At 35.9% G+C, this 12,878-nt stretch overlaps 1 long non-coding RNA gene across 2 annotated transcripts; it reads left to right on the top strand.

Annotated features, from left to right (window-relative positions):
* Positions 1–2,880: 2,880 nt before the first annotated feature.
* On the top strand, positions 2,881–12,441 carry LOC121073822. 2 transcript variants are annotated; one of them, XR_005821960.1, is made up of 4 exons: positions 2,881–3,027; positions 5,898–7,404; positions 7,749–7,883; positions 8,685–12,441. It is a non-coding gene; the product is annotated as an uncharacterized LOC121073822 (long non-coding RNA). The 2 variants fall into 2 exon arrangements; XR_005821959.1 differs by lacking the exon at positions 5,898–7,404.
* The last annotated feature ends 437 nt before the right edge of the window (positions 12,442–12,878 follow it).

Below are 12,878 nucleotides of genomic sequence, written 5' to 3'. Positions count from 1 at the left end.
TGAATTTACCTGTATTGTAAAATACTCAGTAAAAGGATTTATTAACAGAGGTTATACAATAAACTGAGATGTATGAACTAAAGACTTGAGGAACAGTATGCCATGAAATGATTTTATTGTGTTTAATGTGGATTTCCTTGGGGTGGGGAAAAAAAAAATAACAACTTGCATCATCATGAAAGATGCTTTATTCTTTTAAAATGAATAGGATTCAAACGTAGAAAAGACAATTTAATAAAAGTCCTAATTCCTTTAAAGGACTATGTTTCTACTTAAAAAGGAAAGGTTTTTTTCAGCTGATAATTTGAAGCAGGTAGTGGCAGACTGCGGGTTTGCTACTCTCTAAGTCCCATCCTACTTCTATATCAGACTAAATGTCTATCGCAATAAAGTAGGTGGAAGAGAAATGTTGACTCAGGATAACTTTGTTTTATAAAAAGCACACCAAAATTAGCAGGACGATGGAAACTTGACAAGATTTTTACTATTCAAAGCTCTGACAGTTATGGAAGATTTAAATTGTTTTGCTATTTTTTTTCCTCACTTATATTTTCCTTTTATTCTGTCCCCATTTAAAGACTACATGAAATTTAAAACAATATGAACTTGGATTACTTGAACAAGAAACTCGTTAGTTTCCTTCTTCTCTCTCAGAAAAATGAAAGGAAGAGTAACGTTCCTAGCATTCAACCAAAAACTTATTTAATATTTCATTTGTGAGGTTCAGTTACCTTAATAACTTTATTCCTTAAGACTCTTCATTATCTAATCACAAAAACATAGGCTTTATACATGAGATAATGACACTGTCATGGGTTTTCCATAAGCTACTTTGGGGTCTACTTTTATACCAAGTACAAGGTAGAGAGCTACAACATTCACGAGAAGTAAATGGAGATTTCTTTCTTAATTACAGGCATAACATAGAGTTCAAAATTAACTTGTTCATGTATGACCAAGCTCACTTGTCTATCTCCCACAGATAACAATTATTTTGCAGACAACAATGAAAGGGGTACATACACTGAAAGAATACTACACTTTAAATCCAGAACAGAAGTGTAATACTGTAGGGCAGTAATACTAATCATTTTCTGAAGTAACTCTTTGTAGTGAAGTAGTAGTAGTGAAGGCCAGGAGAGGACACAAACTAGATAAAACTTTAATCTCACTTCTAAAGTATCATCTGAAAAAAAAATAAACAAAAACCTTGAGTTCCAAAATATCAGGGACACAATTGTCAGGCTGGTTTTATTTAACTTTACGGAACTGCATGTAAGGTTGAAACAGCATACAAGGCTCTTGTCAGTAAGAGTAAGCTTTGAAATACCTACTGTCTAGCTAATACTTAACCCCTCTATTTAGTTGCCAATTAGATATAGCAATATTGGAAAGAGTAACACTTTAATTTTCCCAGAACTATTTTTAATCAGCTTTCTGACAGGCTCTTCACCTTTCTAAAGCCACTACCTCAAAAATAAAAACACGCCGTCAAATTAAAATGTTAAGCAGAGTTTTCATTTCTGTGTAGTTGGTTTTCTTTGTTATAATCTCATTTCATTATATATATATATATATATAAGTATTAAATCAGTAAATATTTATCACAAGCAATGTAGAAAATGAGAGGAAAAACTGTCAGAAAATATTTATTTTTGCTATATATCAGAAAATAAAACAAGTACAGACTAAAAGTATAAAATGTTCCAAGAGAAGTGTGCAATATATATTTTTACAGAGACTGTCTCGTCATACAGGTACGGATACACAGAGTTTGGCTGTTCCAAAATGACCTATTTTTTTCCTCATGGTCCCCAGCTTTTTTTTCTGATGTTTACAGGGGTTGTCCTAAGCAACCAGATAAACCAGAGACATTTAAAGGGGCCTATCCTGTTTGTGCTATAGTATCCAAATCACAGAAAGGCAATGAACTTCAGAGTGCCCTGCTTATGGAGAAATGCACAGCCTGATGTACGAGCATATTTGAATTCCTTCAAAACTACTTTCTGTAGAAAATCAACAAGACTGCTACAACCATACTTTACATAATCATGATGAAGTCTGGGTTTGGTTCAGATGGGAGAACATACTTCCGTGACTTTTTTCCCTGCCCATGGCGGAGGGGTTGGAACTGGATGATCTTTAAGGCCCCTTCCAACCTGAACCGTTCTATGAATACAATAGATAATATTAATGTAGCTTAAATTTCCTTATTTTATAGGAAAAATCCCATGAAATTGGAGGACTGATTTGTCCAAGAAGCGATAGTGATTCCATTGAGTGGTTATGACATTTTATATCAACTAGGATAGAAAATGGAGGCCCTATGCAAAGTTAGGACATAGTTTTGAATGTCCAAATGTACATTAAAACAGTTTGTTCAGACCAAAGGTCTGCAAATTATTTTATTTGGAACTGTTGGAAAGTGACTAGAAAGCTCTGTGCACAGAGCAGCCGCACAGCCAAGGACAAACCTGGACTGCTCACGCATTGCTGAGACCGTAACAAAAGCACAGGTTCTTCTAGCCATAAGCAGCACTCTTTCTTCCCAAGCTGAATGTGTTACCTCCCCTGCAATTTTGTGTCTTAAAAGACTGTAGTGTGTTTTCCTGTTGAATGAGACAAGTTCTAAAAGTTCTTCTCTGTAACGATTTTATCTGTTTTGTGTTCTCTGCTTTTTCTGCGTGTGTGTGCTGTAGTTCTTCTGGCTTCTTTATTCTCTCCCTTTACCATTTTCAAAATCTCTTCTGTTCTGCACTATTTTATTCCTTTACTGTGGTTACAATGTTCTCCTCTTTTGCAGCAGGGTTAAGATGCCCTTCGCAAGGGGTTCTGCTGCTTTCCCCATGCTTCTTCCAGCCTTTCTCTCCTCCCCTCCCTAGAAATCCCAGCTGCCAGGGGACTGCCACTCTCTAACAGCACTGGAACTTCCAGAAGCCCTTGACATCATTTGTCTGTCTCAACCTGAGACTTATGGATGAAAAAGCACTGTGCAACTGATAAGTATTGGCACTGATTGTATTATTTGTATGTAAAAGGATCATTATTTAAAACATTTAGCTCCCCATTCAAACAGGTAGCAGATTAGAAAAGAAATATCCCTCCCCTATCTTCCATTAAGAAAGTACTTTTAAATGAAGGACAAACTAACCTGCATTTATCATACTTAGCATACCTAAGAAATTATAGGAATAAATTACTTACGTAGGAGAACCATTGCTAATGTCTTTTTTACCCAATCAGATTCTGTCCTATACTAACCTTGATGGAACAAATATGGCTAATTATGCTCCTTTCTCTGCAATACACTGGTGGAATGTTATGGCAGCATGTAAGCAAAGTATTTTCTTTAAGATGCTTTATAAGAAGGAACAGCTGCAAAAATAGAATAACCAAGGTCCAGTACTACAGATAATATCCTGGTGCCACTGATGACAAAGCTTCTTTTGAGTATGAAGTAGGATTTTGTTTTAAACTTCCAGGAAAAATACTTTTATCTTCAACAAAGGCTTTTATGGACTTTGCCTCTGTGTGTGTGTGTGCTCAAGGGATTAGAAATCTCAACTGTGGTTTGTCTTTCTAATAATGACCAGGTAGGGCCCCAACTCATTTAGACATGCACGCATATTTATGTTCAAATCTGTTAGTGAAAATGAGATCTAATGTCCCCATTATTTGGACAAAGCAGGGGATGCTAACCATCATCCAAGTGTGATGCTGAATTTCAGTAGCTTTCAACTATTAAAAAATAATTACATTGTAAGTAAATTTGCAGTACAACAGAGGGGGAAAAAAGTAAGTAAACTGAATGGAATGGGAAAGGAGAGGAAGGGAGACAAAAAGGGATAAAAAAGGAATAAAGGCAGAGTGTGAGAAGACGTATTAGTGTATTTAAAGGCTCCTTTAAAAGCTCTTGAAGTCTCTAGCATTAGGAAAAGGACACTTCTTAGATCTCTGAGGAAAGATCCAGAGGATATTCAAAGGTATCTGTTTTAAGTGATCCACACAAAATTGCATCACCCCAAGTTAAAATATTGCATCTGGCCATAACATAAGTAAGTGTCAACGTTATCCCTAACAGTGTCAGGTATCTGTATGGCTATATGTTCTCTATTAGATCTTGATTAATTGTCTTTGCCAGAAATTATTTAAAAGTAGTTCAAGTATTTCTTTGGTTTCCAGTGCTGTAAGTTAATTTCTATATGTAGACATATTATTCATATATTCCTTGGGAATAGATCTGCCCTTTGTGCAAAATAGAATGGATGGAGATCTTTCATGCAAATGTGACAATTAAAATGGTAATACCTAATACTAATTTAGAAAACAAACAAAAAAAAAAAACTTGTCTTTCACATTCCTGTGAAAAACCTGTATTTCATGTTTATAATCTTTTAACATGGATTTTAAAAAAGTTTCACTGGGAGCAGCATATTTATGTCAACTATTATTAGAAAATGAGTTCGTTTCAGGTGTTAAATCGGGTTTTAAAAAAATCTGTAAATCTGTCTTGGATTAAATGCAAGTAGAAGTCAAAGATCTCTGAGATAAAAAGAACATGCTTGAAAATATTCTCTTGCTGGATTGGTCATGCAACTATCGAAAGTACAGAACATCTGATATCAAACCACATTCTGCCAGTGACATCTTAGATTCCAGAGTTGAGAGGGAAAAGCTTTTACATCAGTATTTGTATTACAACCACTTGGAATAACCTCTTTATGTTGCTGAGGATTAATACATTCTTCTTGGCTAGCACCATAGATACTTGTCTGACAAAGCTAGGAGGAGAAATACAAACCAAAAATAGATCTTCAAAAATTTCTAAGTTTGTTTCTTGGCTGTTTTTATTGTTGGCTTTTTTTTTAGATGGAAAGTGGCTTTTACTGTTTGTTTATTGCATGAGTCTTTTCAATTGATTCATGCCTATAAATGCAATACTATAATTTTCTTTATAATTTTTCATAATGAAAGGTTACTGGTGTAAATGTTCCCTTACAGTTTGTTTTCTGTCTTGTAAGTGTGAGGAAAAGGCACTTGATGCACATGATTAAAAAATGTCTGTAATCATCTGAACCTAGAATGACTCCTCATTTATGGCACTGGCAGTATTAAGAAATGAAAGACACTGAAGAAATCAGAGCATTTAAAGTCTCAAATTCTGGAAATAACAGAAACTACTGGAAAAGAATAAAAGAACACTCCAATGTACATCTGGAAGCACTAGGTGTTATTTAAAAGCAAGTCAACCAGAAGGTTTTCCTTCTGAAAATAGCAAGTGCTGGTGCATTTGGCATATTTAGCAGTTTTCAGCAATCCAGGCAAAACAGGATAGTTTGAAAGCTGTTACAAAAAAATGAGGAGTATTATATTCTAAAAAAAATTTTTTAAATAATAATTAAAAAAAATATGAAAGTTACATATTTTGAACCTGAAGGTTTGAAAGTATTTTGTAGTTTATACAGGTGGGGTGACAAATTTTAGCTCAGTATATTTTTGCCTGTTACAAGGTATTATGATAAAGCATGGCATTAGTCTGTCTTAGGGTAAGGACTACTGAAGATTTTTATATTTAAGAAAACCTTCCAATTCTATAAAGCTAATTAGCCCCTGGTTTGCAATAAAATGGAGAGGGAATAGTACAGTAATAGATTGCTGGGAGTAGACCCCAGATGAGGCAATTTAGAATATGCCAAGGAAATGGTACTTGAATAGAGCATTGGACTGCATAGTGTTCTGACACCTTAGATGTGACCAAGGGCTCAAAATATTGTAAGACAAAGAAGTTAGATTTTTAAAAGTATGCAGAGCTTGAAATCATAAACAAGGAATACCAACACAAATAAAGCAAATAGGAGAAGCTGAAAGCTAAGCAAAAGCTTGTATTAATTTGACAGATTCTTCAAGCACCAGGATTGTGAACCATGAGCAAACTGTATGTTGTTAACACCTCTGGCTGAGATGACCGTTCTCATATGAACAAAGGACCTTTGCAGAAGATGGTGTGTGCAAAAGAAAAAACAGTATGATGTAACCACAAGAGCAAATAGTAGTTATGCACGTCTAATTGAATGTAATACATATCCCATTATTTCTAGGACCTGTGTTATAACCCTCTGAGAAAATCAATTGCTTGGAGAAAGATAAACAGGTAAAATTCAGGGTTTGTGTTTCCCCAGAAAATGTATTGTTTCTGTTCAAAAACATGCTTCTAGGTAAAAATAATAAACCAGGAGAGCCATCCTAGACTGGTTTTCTATTTTGAGAGAGCACTATTAAATATATTACAGCTGAAGAGCTGATTCTGCATTTAAAAAGCTTCATAGCTAGACTTCTTTACCCAGTAATGATATATGACTGGGGGACACAAGTTATAGGACAGGCACTTGAGTAGAATACAGTGAAGGTTGGATTTAGGTATGTCAATACTAATTGTTGTTATTCCTAATTTATTGGGTTGTTTGAAATGATGTTATGATACTAAAGCTGTGAAAAGATTTGCAGAGTATGTACAAAAGAAGCCGGTAGTTACTTACAAAAATCTCATGGAGAAACAGTAACAAAACCCACACAACTAGAGAGCTGGTAACAGTAGCATCTGAGAAGAACTGGCATGTGAATAGCTACAAAAATATAAATAAAGCTGACTGATCCCATCTCTATTTAAAGTGATTGGGATCCTGGAAGCTGTTGTCAGCAAGGAGTGAATACGATCCAGTAAGAATATATGATGCAAATCAACACAAACGTTAGTGACACTTTGAAGTCAGACTAACATTTGTTGAGCAGCAGCAAAGTTGGTGGCTTTGTATCTTATAAATCACATTTCTGGAAAAACAAAGCAAACAAAAAACATAAACACTTTTTAAATACCAAAAGAGAGGAAAGAAATGACAGACTCATGTTTTGCTTGGGAAAAAAAAAAAATCACTTGGTTGGAAGCAAAGAAAAAAAGTTTAAAAGATCAAATTTTGGGACCTAGCACTTAATGAAAATGTGGATTTTCTGCCTCCAGCAGAAGTATCACCGATATTTCAAGCAGATCTGTGAATATAAACCATGATATGAATATCTCTGAGGTCAGCTAAACATTAATGATATGGATAATACTTTGTTTATAAGCATAAGGAATTCTGTGTGATATTCAAATTGTTTAAGAATTGTTATTAAACTCATTGGGAAAGGTATACGTGATGCTAGGAATTGTTTAGTATTTTGAAAGAGGCATAATTTTTCTAGTCTTAGAAGTTCTGCAGATACATATGCTCTGTCAAGCAGAAGCATTTGAAACTGTATCATGAAATAAAGAGGATCCCTGTAGAGCACCTTGGCTCCAGAATAATCACTGAACACTGGACAACAGAAGAACTTATTTTGGGCTTTCTACTTATCAGGATCATTTCAGTAAAGTATACTTTGAATATATTTTGCTTTCCATTCCATTAATGCCACAGTCTACACTGACTCTATTCAAATTTCTACTTGGCTATGTAAGCAGTGAAGGTGAAAGCATATCCTAAAAGCCATGCTTATGTATTTTTTTGTTAATTAGGTGCCACTGTTTGTGAGATGAGTACGAAGAATTATTTAAGTCCACTTATGTAATGCTAAGTAAAAGAAGTTCTCTCTTAGAAGACTCTTCTTACATCATGTAACTATGATCAGACGTCAATGTCTTTGATATACAATGCACACAGATATCTGCACTGGAGTTTTGACCAGAATATTTTCCTTCTAACTCATTCTAGCAGTTAAAAGAAATCAAGTGGTGATAACAAGCTCAAAAATTGGTGTTTTTTGTCGTAAGTCTTCATACCAAGAGATGACACAGCATGACATCACTGTGCAATGACAGGGGACATCAAGAAGAGAAGGAAAAGCAGGTAAGAGATGTCTTCTAAAAAAAAGTTGATGTCTCTCAATAAACACTGTTTTCTTGTGCTCTAGTATTTAGTAATACTGTTTTTTTTTTTTGACATCCACTCCAACTGGGCATGATTCTAATGTATTTTCCCTTCTGTTATCTAAATAAAATTATAAGAATACCTCTTAGAAAGTGAAAAATAAGCTTTTAAACTAGAATGAGGGATTCTCTGCATGGTGATACTGTGAAATAATCTAAACTATTTTTTTCAGATGCAGTAGTCAAGCCTCATAAACTCTTTGTGTGAACTCTTTTAGTTAGGATTAAAGTGACCTTCATTTAAGGTAGCCTATTTCACTTCCAAAGTAAGTTAAACTAAATTGAATTAAGGTCATTTTTAATTCTGAATAAAAATACGTACAGAGGCATTCAATATAGCTTAATGTACTTTAAATTAACAAGTGTAATTAACTTGGAGATCTCTGTAGAAAAGGCCTAAAAAGAGAAATCTAAAAACACTACTATTTTTGTTTTAATCTTTTTATTCTGCAAAAGGTAAGTGATCCAGAGTATCAATACTCAATACACAGTAAGAACAAACATTAGTATAATATTGATCACATCTAAATTACAGTAAGCATGCAAATAATGAAGATTCAAGTGCACTGAAAATGTTTTAATATACAGTTTATTAAACAGCTACACGTTTTGAATAGAAATACTCATTGTGTAGTCAAAGTTATTCAAACTTTGTGACTAGACTGGAACTATGTTAGACAACTATACCATTCATTTTACTTAAGTTTCACTCTTTCTATAGTTCATGTGCTGCAAACCAGATATGTTGCTGATCTACTTAAAGTGCAAGAACAAGACATGCAATTAATTTCTTCAGTGTTCTTCTCTGCTCTTATATTGTGTACACAAACAACCGTTCAGAGTGAAGCAAATCAAGATATTTTTTTACTATCTTGCTTTTCTTGGCTAGGCAATCTATCATGGATTCAAAATGTTTGGACACCTGTGTACAAAAGTTAAGGTCTTCTCTTGATGTGAATAAGGAAAATTTTAAAATGAGCTGACGGCAGCAGGATACACAAAAGGAACATAAAGTTAGTTACGGAAGTCAGTCAGTAAGAATTTTCCTTAACAGTTATTAGTAATTCATTCTGAATCACAAATTTGCAGGCAGTGTCTTCTACAAACATGGAAGAATCTGCAGAACAGTAATAAGCAACTGAAAGAAGTGTTGTTTGACTGATAGTGAGAGACTATACCTCTTCTCCCAAATGATCATATGAGATAAAGGGCAAAAACTGAGCAGCTGGACTTACCCATTAAGGAGGTCTGTAATTTATCTCTGCAAAAAAACATGTCTAATCAGTAGGACACTGATCACAAGACAGCACCTAGTACCTCCAATGAATGAATATATATCTACTATCCATAGTAAAACTGACAAATCTTATCTTGTCAAGAGGCAATACTGAAGGAAGGCAGAAGCACAGCTCAAAGTTTCCTTTTTTTAATCTATATTTAAAACACCAGGGAAAAGAAAATAAATCACCACCTTCCAACCTTATGACTCTTGAGAGGTTTGTGGTGAAACAGGTATAGCTAAAAGCAGTAAGAAAACATAGAAGCAAAGTGTTTATATATTGTTTATATGTTTTAAATACTTTCTCTGACCAGTGCCTATCCTGGGAAATGTCTAGCACCAAGAAGGGAAGGATGGAAGTGGCAAAGTGTTGACTGCAAGTGTAAAATTCCTTTGGAGCATCTTCCTTTAAGTGTACCTAGTCACACTGAAGGAACCTCAAGTTATTCTTAATTAAAAAGCCTCCCACTTTGAACTAAAATGTCTTACAAAATTGCAACAGTCACAGGTGGACAGTATGCTTTCCTGAGGCTCTAGATTCCTCCTGGACTCACAGTCAGAGTGCATCAATGAGCATTTTTCAGGGCAATTGATAGAGCAAGTTGTTGTAGCAAGTTGCTCTAGTTTCATTTGGATTCAGGAGCTGGTAATTTCAGATACTGTAGAAACACAGCGTAAGACCTTTCTTTTGCTCTTCTCTGTGAGGACGGGTCTCAGTAGCAATGAGTCGGGCATCAATGGATTTGGTCTTAAATGCACAATGATGTACTGTATCACTCTGTACAGCTACTGCATGGAGCAGGGGAAATTGCTGTACTTGAGCTTTCATCCTTTCCCCCAGCATATCTACATGACATAGCTGATATTTTCTTGGCACATCTGAAATTAAGCTGCAGCAATGAATATTCCTGTTTCTGGGTCAGGAGCTGTAAAATTTGGAAAATAGCTTCTATATTCACCAAGAGATACACATGCTTCTTGACACTTCAACAACCTGCTAGAAAAACATCCCACACCAGGCTAGCTGGCAGCAGGAAACGTGCCAGTAGTCTGGAACAACCTGAAAGGAAAACAAAGAGTTAAATACCAAATATATCAGTCTGTTTAGGAGTAGAGGAGGAAGCTGGCAGTGGTATTCAGAGATGCCGGAATGTGGGATTTAGGGAAAAGTAAAGACAGGTGTTCAAACTGTGCAATTTACAAGCACTGCTGCAATCCTAAAGCCACATCAAGAGAATACCAACTAAGGCAGGTGCATATCCATTACCTGAGCAGAGCCTATATGCTCAGAGTAAGAATTATCAGTATGAATGTACAAAGCTATCAGACTCTATATGCCAATCCCTTGCAATGCAGGCCCACCTTACATGCAAGGGAAGAAAGTTAAGTTGTGGAATGCTTTAAATGTAGTGATTTGTTTCAAATCCGTATTGAAATCAACTATTGTAGTTGCTGCAGAAATGCTGCTATCTCATCTAGAAATTGGTGTGATTACTGAGTGAAATGAAATGTGGCTCCAGAAGTAATTACTGTATGAAAAAGTGATTTTCATTAAAAGCACATGTGAGAGCCTCCAATCTACCAGAAATTTATCTTCCCTGTCCTGAAATGACCCTCTCATTTTTAGTCCCGAGTCTACGTAGAGTTGAATTTACAAGTTTCATTAGGGAACTATACATCTTCTACAGAGCTTTAGGCTTTATCAGAGGAAAAGATTGGTCTTGCTAGGATATTCCTAATCAATAGTACCCAACGAATATGTAGAAAAATGGATTAAAACCCACTGTGAGTCACTGAAACTACATCATTAAATGTGTATAGTTCTAAAACCGCTGGGCTGAACTTCTTGCAGCATAGCTATTCTTTTTTTAAATCTTACACAAATCAGCAAAACAAATTAAATCTAAAATTTTTAGATTGTGCCATTACTGAGTTATTCTAACATATGAACAGAGCATTTTTCATATTTGCATGATTTGATTGTTTAACCAATTGTGTTGAAAGAAACTTAAAGAAGAGATTGCTGTTGTGTGAGCAGTGACATGAGGCACTTTGGCGTCAAAGGATTTTATATAAGGAAGTTAAGTAAGGCAGAGCGAGAATTAGGGCTAAGGGCTAGAATTAGAGTCAGTGCTTTGAATGCTAACTATATATACACATAAAATATACTATAACAAAACATTGATAAGTTGTGCAACTAATTCATTAATATTAACCTATTAAGATAGCATCAGTTGTGTATGCAGAGTGAATGAGAATGTCCAGCTCTGAGTCTGTATATCTTCATTTAGATACATAATACTGAGATCATGGAAGTGGTTCATTTAATGTTTCACAGCACTGTTGACGTGTTATATGTTATGTTTTTGATTATGAGAGTGCTTGGGTGTAAACATTTATGCAAATGTATCAGTGCTGCATGTGTATTCCAGGCATGTGCTTATTTGAGAACTAGCATAATGCATTGCTGCACATATATATGCATGCTGTGTGTGCGTATACAGGATTTTGCAGAAAGATGTGCTCTGACCAGCCAATCCTTGTCCAGCAAATCCCAGAGGGTAGTAATGGCTATTGGACCTTGGTGGATCCTCACATATGGAGCCTGTGCAGCATAGTTTGCTAGTGAAGGGATGAGCTCTAATGCCAAGAATATGTTAAAGATACTGCAGCATATCTCATTTGTTAGCAGTGCTGCTGCTGTCTTCTCAAGGATATCAAAATGCCTGTCAGCACCTGGATGAAAATCAGCTGACTCAGATTCAATCTGGCTGAGATGAAAATGATGATGGCTGGAGTGGGGAAAATGTTTAAAACCGGGGTAACATCTTTATCTGTGACAATATCATCAGACGCTTATCTATTGAAATGTAACAGTGCCTCAGGTTTTGTTTTGTTTTGGATTCTTTGTCATTGTCTGAGCGATCGTGATGGTCGATTGCAAAAGTACCCTTTTCTTTTCCCGAGCTTAACTTCTCGTTCTGCAGATTTGGCCATTGCAATCTACTTGCTCTTCCCTGCGAGAATGAACTAACAGGAACTCCCTGAACCTCTAGGTGAGTGCCTAGAAAATTAAGACACTCCAGCTGTGGCAAAATGTGACAGTCCTCTTCAACAGTAGGAGTATTGCTGCTCCCAATGGTTTGCAGGTTATTTCCTCACTGTGTTTGTCTTGTTTCTGTTCTTCAAACCAATAAAGACCTGGCTTCTTCAGAGGCTGCTTTTTTAATCATAAAAACACAGATACTCAGGTGAAGCAAGCCACATCACACAGATCAGGATAATGACAGTGAAAAGGTGAAAATGTAGGAGAAAATCCCTTAACTGAATGGTTCATTGGTGGGTCTTCAATGTACAAAACATCAGGATAATTCAGGTAAGTGTTCCCAGAACCTTGCAACCAGGTAGTCTGGGCAGCTTGTACCCCTGTCAAGGCAGAGCTCCGTGCTGGTTAGATCTGTCTGGTATTTATGTAGTGTACACCACTGTACAGACTCAGGGGACCTGAAATTTTCCAGTGGTACCTGGTTTGATTGCACACTGGTGTGTGCATGTAAAGCACTGTCCTACAAAGGGTAAGGTCATTCAGTGTTAGGCTGAGACGGGGGGTGCTGGGCAGGCAGGTGGCCCAGGGTG

The sequence above is a fragment of the Cygnus olor genome, chromosome 8, assembly GCF_009769625.2.
Source record: "Cygnus olor isolate bCygOlo1 chromosome 8, bCygOlo1.pri.v2, whole genome shotgun sequence".
NCBI lineage: Eukaryota > Metazoa > Chordata > Aves > Anseriformes > Anatidae > Cygnus > Cygnus olor.
Note: the sequence above shows the minus strand (reverse complement) of the source record. Positions and strands in the feature narration are given on the sequence as shown.